The sequence below is a fragment of the Rhipicephalus microplus genome, unplaced genomic scaffold (genome assembly GCF_043290135.1).
Source record: "Rhipicephalus microplus isolate Deutch F79 unplaced genomic scaffold, USDA_Rmic scaffold_115, whole genome shotgun sequence".
NCBI classification, from domain to species: Eukaryota; Metazoa; Arthropoda; class Arachnida; order Ixodida; family Ixodidae; genus Rhipicephalus; species Rhipicephalus microplus.
The window spans coordinates 240,001-246,921 of NW_027464687.1; the positions used below are offsets into that span (position 1 = coordinate 240,001).

General features: G+C 59.2%; 2 non-coding genes across 2 annotated transcripts; both read right to left on the reverse strand.

Annotated features, from left to right (window-relative positions):
- Positions 1–99: 99 nt before the first annotated feature.
- On the reverse strand, positions 100–252 carry LOC142790512 (5.8S ribosomal RNA). Its single transcript, XR_012889570.1, has one exon. It is a non-coding gene; the product is annotated as a 5.8S ribosomal RNA (ribosomal RNA).
- A 1,719-nt stretch (positions 253–1,971) lies between these two features.
- On the reverse strand, positions 1,972–3,786 carry LOC142790572 (small subunit ribosomal RNA). Its single transcript, XR_012889617.1, has one exon. It is a non-coding gene; the product is annotated as a small subunit ribosomal RNA (ribosomal RNA).
- Between the last annotated feature and the right edge of the window lie 3,135 nt (positions 3,787–6,921).

Below are 6,921 nucleotides of genomic sequence, written 5' to 3' on the forward strand. Positions count from 1 at the left end.
TGTGAGGTGTTCAGCGTGCTGTCCGTGTTGCCGACGCGGTCAAAACGAGTCGACGGCTCACGTTCCCTTGTGCGCCGAAGGCTCTCTTGATATGTGATCCGACCCTCAGACAGACGAAGCCAAGGGAAGACCCAAGGCCGCAATGTGCGTTCAAAGAATCAGTGCTCAGTGTGTCCTGCAATTCACACCAAGTCTCGCAGCTGGCTGCGTTCTTCATCGACCCGAGAACCGAGTGATCCACCGCTTAGAGTCGTGAAAAAGTGTTTGTTCAATTCCGTACAGTCAAAACCAAACGTTTCTGGCACTCGGCCAAACAGTGGCCAAGAAGGGCGCTTTTCAGCGCACGCTTGGACTCCAAAACTCTGCCGCGCCTTTTTCGGCTGCCGCAAATCGAGCAAACGGTGTGTTTCGGACGGCGTTTCGCTTTCGCTACTTGCGAGTGCTTTCGTGGTCCACCCCTCTATAAATACTCGGGAGGCGTCGAAGCCGGTTCTCCAAGCCGGACCCGTAGGTATCGTTGTGTGCTCGCTCTCATTGGCCCGCCTAACCAGAAAATGCCTGCGGTACACCCATTTGGATAAGAGTGCACGCAGATGCGGGCCTCGACGGCTACACATTTCCTCGGGCGGCCGCCTCCCGGCCTCCGTGGAGCGCGGGATGCACGGTCCCATCGACAAGCCTCTCCCGTTTTTACCGTGGCGTCGCGGTTCACCACGGCAGGCGGGTCGGTCTCCTCCGCATAAAAAGGGGGACCCCCGCTTTTTGTTCCACGAAATCGCACAAGCTTTTTTCGCATCCACGGTTTGCCACCGCACACCAAAATGCCGATCCGGCTGCCTACTTTAGCCAACAGGTGGAGCCAGGCGCGCCGTACTTGCGCGGCACTTCCCACGTCCACCGAAGTCGGTGCCAAGGACCACTTTCGGCGCCGGAGCCGCGTACGAGCCTACTCGAGGCGGAAGAACGAAGCCAGCAAGGGCCTGGCCGCAAGTGCGTTCAATTGTCGGGACGTCCAAGTCCCTCGTTCTTCCGTGCTTCCTCTTTCGGCAAGTCGTTGCGGCACCTTCCCAAAGCGCGCAGACCCGCTAATCGCGACGAGCGCGACGTGGCCGTGCCGCCTTTCCCTCGGCAGCAAGCAAAACGCCTGGCAACGTCGACGCTCCCCTAACCGCGATCTCGCACCGTGTTTCGTGTGGCGAATTCAAAAGCCGGCCGGCGCTGCTGCAACCATTACGGTCGGTACGCATACGCCGCGGAGGGCGGGACGGTCATCGGAGCGTGCGGTTCCTCCATCGAGTACTGCGCACCTCGGCCGTCGCATCGCCGTGCCATGACCGGCCGCGCGTCAACGCGAACCGGTGCCAGCGAGATCCCTCGCCTGCAAGAACCGACCGGCAGCCTCCGTCACCCGAGGACGCGGAGGCGCTTGCCGCGGACGGCGGGACGGTATGCACTGGTGCACAGCGGACCCGTCACATCGCCAGTTCCTTGACCGACCGCCGACGCTTGTGCCGTTCCTCTCGTACTTGGCAGTCGCCGCGCGATTGTCGGGTCTCGTTCTTGCACGCTCGAACGGTCGGGAGGGCACTCGGCTGGCGTTTCGGGAACGCGCAGCCTCGCCTTCTACCGACGTAACCACGACTCGCCGTTCGCGCTCCGCCGCTCCTGTTTACAGTACTAGGCGGTCCCGCAGCGGTCGGGTCGCGCATTTCGAGCGCTTCGAGCCACGGTGCAGTGGCGGGTCGAAAGCCGACCTATGAGTGCGTTGCGCCGTTTGTACCCGCGTCCGCCACCTGGCCGACCGTCCAAGGTCGCGGTGTTGGCGTCCGCTGGGCGCAACAATTTGTCACGGGGTGCCGCTCCACATTCAGGCAGCCCCGTGGGGAAAAGCCGACCCCGCGTCCAAACGGGGTCAGCGGCAGAAAGTGTCGGGCGCAGACGCAGCTGAGGCGCTCACCCTTCACAATCCGTTAATGATCCTTCCGCAGGTTCACCTACGGAAACCTTGTTACGACTTTTACTTCCTCTAAATGATCAAGTTTGGTCATCTTTCCAACAGACCGGCGCAACCGAAAGGCCGCGCCGGACATCGGTCCGAAGACCTCACTAAATCATTCAATCGGTAGTAGCGACGGGCGGTGTGTACAAAGGGCAGGGACGTAATCAACGCGAGCTTATGACTCGCGCTTACTGGGAATTCCTCGTTCAAGGGGAACAATTGCAAGCCCCTATCCCAATCACGAAAGAAGTTCCACGGGTTACCCAGTCTTTTCAGACAGGGATAAAGACACGCTGCTTCCTTCAGTGTAGCGCGCGTGCGGCCCCGGACATCTAAGGGCATCACAGACCTGTTATTGCTCTGTTTCGTGCGGCTAGGAGCCGCTTGTCCCTCTAAGAAGGTTGTAAGGTGCTGGGAACCCCGCACCTATTTAATAGGCTAGAGTCTCGTTCGTTATCGGAATTAACCAGACAAATCGCTCCACCAACTAAGAACGGCCATGCACCACCATCCACCGAATCAAGAAAGAGCTCTCAATCTGTCAATCCTCCCAGTGTCCGGGCCGGGTAAGTTTTCCCGTGTTGAGTCAAATTAAGCCGCAGGCTCCACTCCTGGTGGTGCCCTTCCGTCAATTCCTTTAAGTTTCAGCTTTGCAACCATACTTCCCCCGGAACCCAAATACTTTGGTTTCCCGGAAGCTGCCCGCCGAGTCATTTGAGTAACTCAGGCGGATCGCTGGTTGGCATCGTTTATGGTCAGAACTAGGGCGGTATCTGATCGCCTTCGAACCTCTGACTTTCGTTCTTGATCAATGAAAACATTCTTGGCAAATGCTTTCGCAGTAGTTCGTCTTGCGACGGTCCAAGAATTTCACCTCTAGCGCCGCAATACGAATGCCCCCGTCCGTCCCTCTTAATCATTACCTCGTATTCCAAAAACCAACAGAACAGAAACGAGGTCTTGTTCTATTATTCCATGCAAGTTTATTCAGGCGACTCGCCTGCGTTGAGCACTCTAATTTTTTCAAAGTAAAAGCACCGGCCATCTCGAGGCACACAATGAAGTGCACCAAGAAAGAACCGGCATGATGTTCAGTCCGAGCCGTCGCATCGGGTAGATGCACTACTCGTCTGGAACTGAGATCCAACTACGAGCTTTTTAACCGCAGCAGCTTTAGTATACGCTATTGGAGCTGGAATTACCGCGGCTGCTGGCACCAGACTTGCCCTCCAATTGATCCTCGTTAAAGGATTTAGAGTGTACTCATTTCAATTACGGGGCCTCAAAAGAGTCCCGTATTGTTATTTTTCGTCACTACCTCCCCGTGCCGGGAGTGGGTAATTTGCGCGCCTGCTGCCTTCCTTGGATGTGGTAGCCGTTTCTCAGGCTCCCTCTCCGGAATCGAACCCTGATTCTCCGTTACCCGTAACAACCATGGTAAGCAAGTAACCTACCATCGAAAGTTGATAAGGCAGACACTTGAAAGAAACGTCGCCGGCTCGTGGCCATGCGATCAGCACAAAGTTATCCAGAGTCACCACACAATACGGGCTGAAACCCGATCGATCTTGGTCTAATAAAAGCACCCGTTACCCAAAGGGCTCCAGGCTCACTGCATGTATTAGCTCTAGAATTGCCACAGTTATCCAAGTAGGAAGAAACGATCTAAGGAACCATAACTGATTTAATGAGCCATTCGCGGTTTCGCCTTATTTCGGCATGTACTTAGACATGCATGGCTTAATCTTTGAGACAAGCATATGATTACTGGCAGGATCAACCAGGTAATCGTTCGACTGCGCGTCCGTCCTCGCCTTCGGCGGGCCGGACGCAGTCTGTGTGCGGCGGAGGCCACCTTCAGGCGCCCCAACACGCTTATTTTGCACTCCGAGATGACGGCGTTCGAGCTCGCTACGGCACAACCTTCCCGAAAGACGAGTGGGAGCCGTGCGGCAAGAAGCACGTTCATGCTCGCTCTTTTTCGTTGCATCGACTCGGTCGCGCCGTGCGGGTTGCCCAAGCCCGCTGCACTGTCGGTGGACCGGCCGGAACTAGCAACGGAGCCGAGACTGCAAAGCCGCCAGACGACGGGTCACGCCCGCGTCTTCGGCGCTTTCGCATCTGAATCGCCCGAGGACGACACGGAACACACCTCGATATCGTGGTAAAACGGCACCGTCCGACAACCAGCCCCTAACGCATCAAGCGGATGAGGCTGCAGACGACTGCCGTGGATTCCCCTGGAGCAGACCCGAGGACACGCTTGACGAGGCCGAAGCCCGCCGCATATCAGACACCCGGTCGCTTTCGCGTACGCCGCTCACGAGAACCCCCACATAATAGCAGCGATAAGTACCCAGACCTCCTTGGGCACTAATACGAGCGTACTCGAGAAAATTTCACCGCGGGTGTGCCCCGAAACGTGTGGCACGTTGAGCGTGCCACAAGTCTACGTCGCTCTCAAACCCGCCGAGGTCGTAGAATTTGCGACCCTACTCACGAAATTCCCACCGAGGATACGGCCGCAAACGTACCGCACCTTGGGTAGGCCACGAGTTTGTGCAACACTACGCTGACGGCACAGCACCGAGGTCGTGCGCGCACGCACGGGAAAATTCCGCCGCGGTTTCTGCCGAAAACGTGAGGCACCACGACTCTCCGCAAGTTCGCGTCGACTGCGAAAGACCGAAGTCGTGAACGACGTGTCCGCTACTCGCCGCCGACACGCTGGACACCAAACGTACAACGACTCGACGGCGTCGTAGAGGCCCACGACGCGGTTTTCCTTAACGACGTCTCGGCGTGGCACCGACAGGTTAGAACGGCCGACCAACGTTCCCTGTCCGCCGTTCGGCTCAGTCGAAGGGCTCGGCGACTTCGGCAACGCTGCGAAGCCGCACGGTGACGCACGCCATGTCCCCATTTTTTTTTTTTCTTTCTGCGTCTGCCGGGGTGCCCCTATAATAGCAGCGATAAGCACCCAGACCGCCGTGGGTCGCTCGCCCCGGCTGACGTGGTTTTTCGTACTCCTGCGGCGGTCGCCGTCAAGCACGTCCAAATACGCTACTTTCGTGGGCGCATTCACGCTCTTTCGCTTCGCCGGAGTGCCAGCACTCACTCTGCCAAAAACGGCGAACATCCGAGCGGCGGTTCCCACTTTTGCGTCGGCGTCGCAAACCCCGCCCCGGCAGACGAGGTTTGCCGTACTCGTGCGACGGTGGCCGGCGGGCACGTCGAAAGACGCCGATATCGTGCGCGAATTGGCGCACCTTGGCTTCACCGGAGTGCCGCCACTGACTCCTCCAAAAACGGCGAAGATCCGAGCGGCGCTTCCCACTTTCGCATCGGCGTCCCGAACTCCGCCCCGGCTGACGCGGTTTACCGTACTCGTGCGACGGTCGCCGGCGAGCACGTGGAAAGACGCCGATATCGTGCCCGAATCGGCTCCGTTCGGCTTCGCCGGAGTGCCAGCACTGGCTCGGCGAAAGACGACGAACATCCGAGCGACGGTTCTCACTATTGCGTACGCGTCGCAAACCCCGCCCCGGCAGACGCACTTTGCCGTACTCGTGCGACGGTCGCCGGCGAGCACGTAGAAAGACGCCGATATCGTGCCGGAATCGGCCCCGTTTGGCTTCGCCGGAGTGCCAGCACTCACTCGGCCACAAACGGCGAACATCCGAGCGGCGGTTCCCACTTAGCCGTCGGCGTCCCGAACTCCGCCCCGGCAGACGCGGTTGCCGAGCTCGTGCGACTAGCGACCGCGAAGCCGTCTCGCGACGCCGCTTTCGTGCGCGGCTCCCACTGCGACCTGGGTCACCCGAGGTCGACGAGCAAGAAAGAATGTCGAAAAAAATTTTTTTTTTTTTTTGCGTCTGCCGGGGTGCCCCTATAATAGCAGCGATAAGCACCCAGACCGCCATGGGTCGCTCGCCCCGGCTGACGTGGTTTTTCGTTTTCCTGCGGTGGTCGTCGTCAAGCACGTCCAAACACGCCACTTTCGTGGGCGCATTCGCGCTCTTTCGCTTCGCCGGAGTGCCAGCACTCACTCTGCCAAAAACGGCGAACATCCTAGTGGCGGTTCCCACTTTTGCGTCGGCGTCGCCAACCCCGCCCCGGCATACGCGGTTTGCCGTACTCGTGCGGCGGTGGCCGGCGGGCACGTCGAAAGACACCGATATCGTGCGCGAGTCGATGCTTCTTGGTCTCGCAGGAGGGCCGCCACTCACTCCTGCAAAAACGGCGAAGATCCGAGCGGCGCTTCCCACTTTTTCGTCGGCATCGCAAACCTCGCCCCGGCAGACGCGCTTTGCCGTACTCGTGCGACGGTCGCCGGCGAGCACGTCGAAATACGCCGATATCGTGCCCGAATCGGCCCCGTTTCGCTTCGCCGGAGTGCCAGCACTCACTCGGCCAAAAACGGCGAACATCCGAGCAGCGGTACCCACTTAGCCGTCGGCATCCCGAACTCCGCGCCGGCTGACGCGGTTGCCGAGCTCGTGCGACTAGCGACCGCGAACGCGTCTCGCGACGCCGCTTTCGTGCGCGGCTCCCATTGCGACCTGGGTTACCCGAGCTCGACCAGCAAAAAAGAAGGTCGAAAAAAAATTTTTTTTTTCTGCGTCTGCCGGGGTGCCCCTATAATAGCAGCGATAAGCACCCAGACCGCCGTGGGTCGCTCGCCCCGGCTGACGTGGTTTTTCGTACTCCTGCAGCGGTCGCCGTCAAGCACGTCCAAATACGCCACTTTCGTGGGCGCTTTCGCGCTCTTTCGCGTCGCCGGTGTGCCAGCACTCACTCTGCCAAAAACGGCGAACATCCTAGTGGCGGTTCCCACTTTTGCGTCGGCGTCGCCAACCCCGCCCCGGCATACGCGGTTTGCCGTACTCGTGCGGCGGTGGCCGGCGGGCACGTCGAAAGAC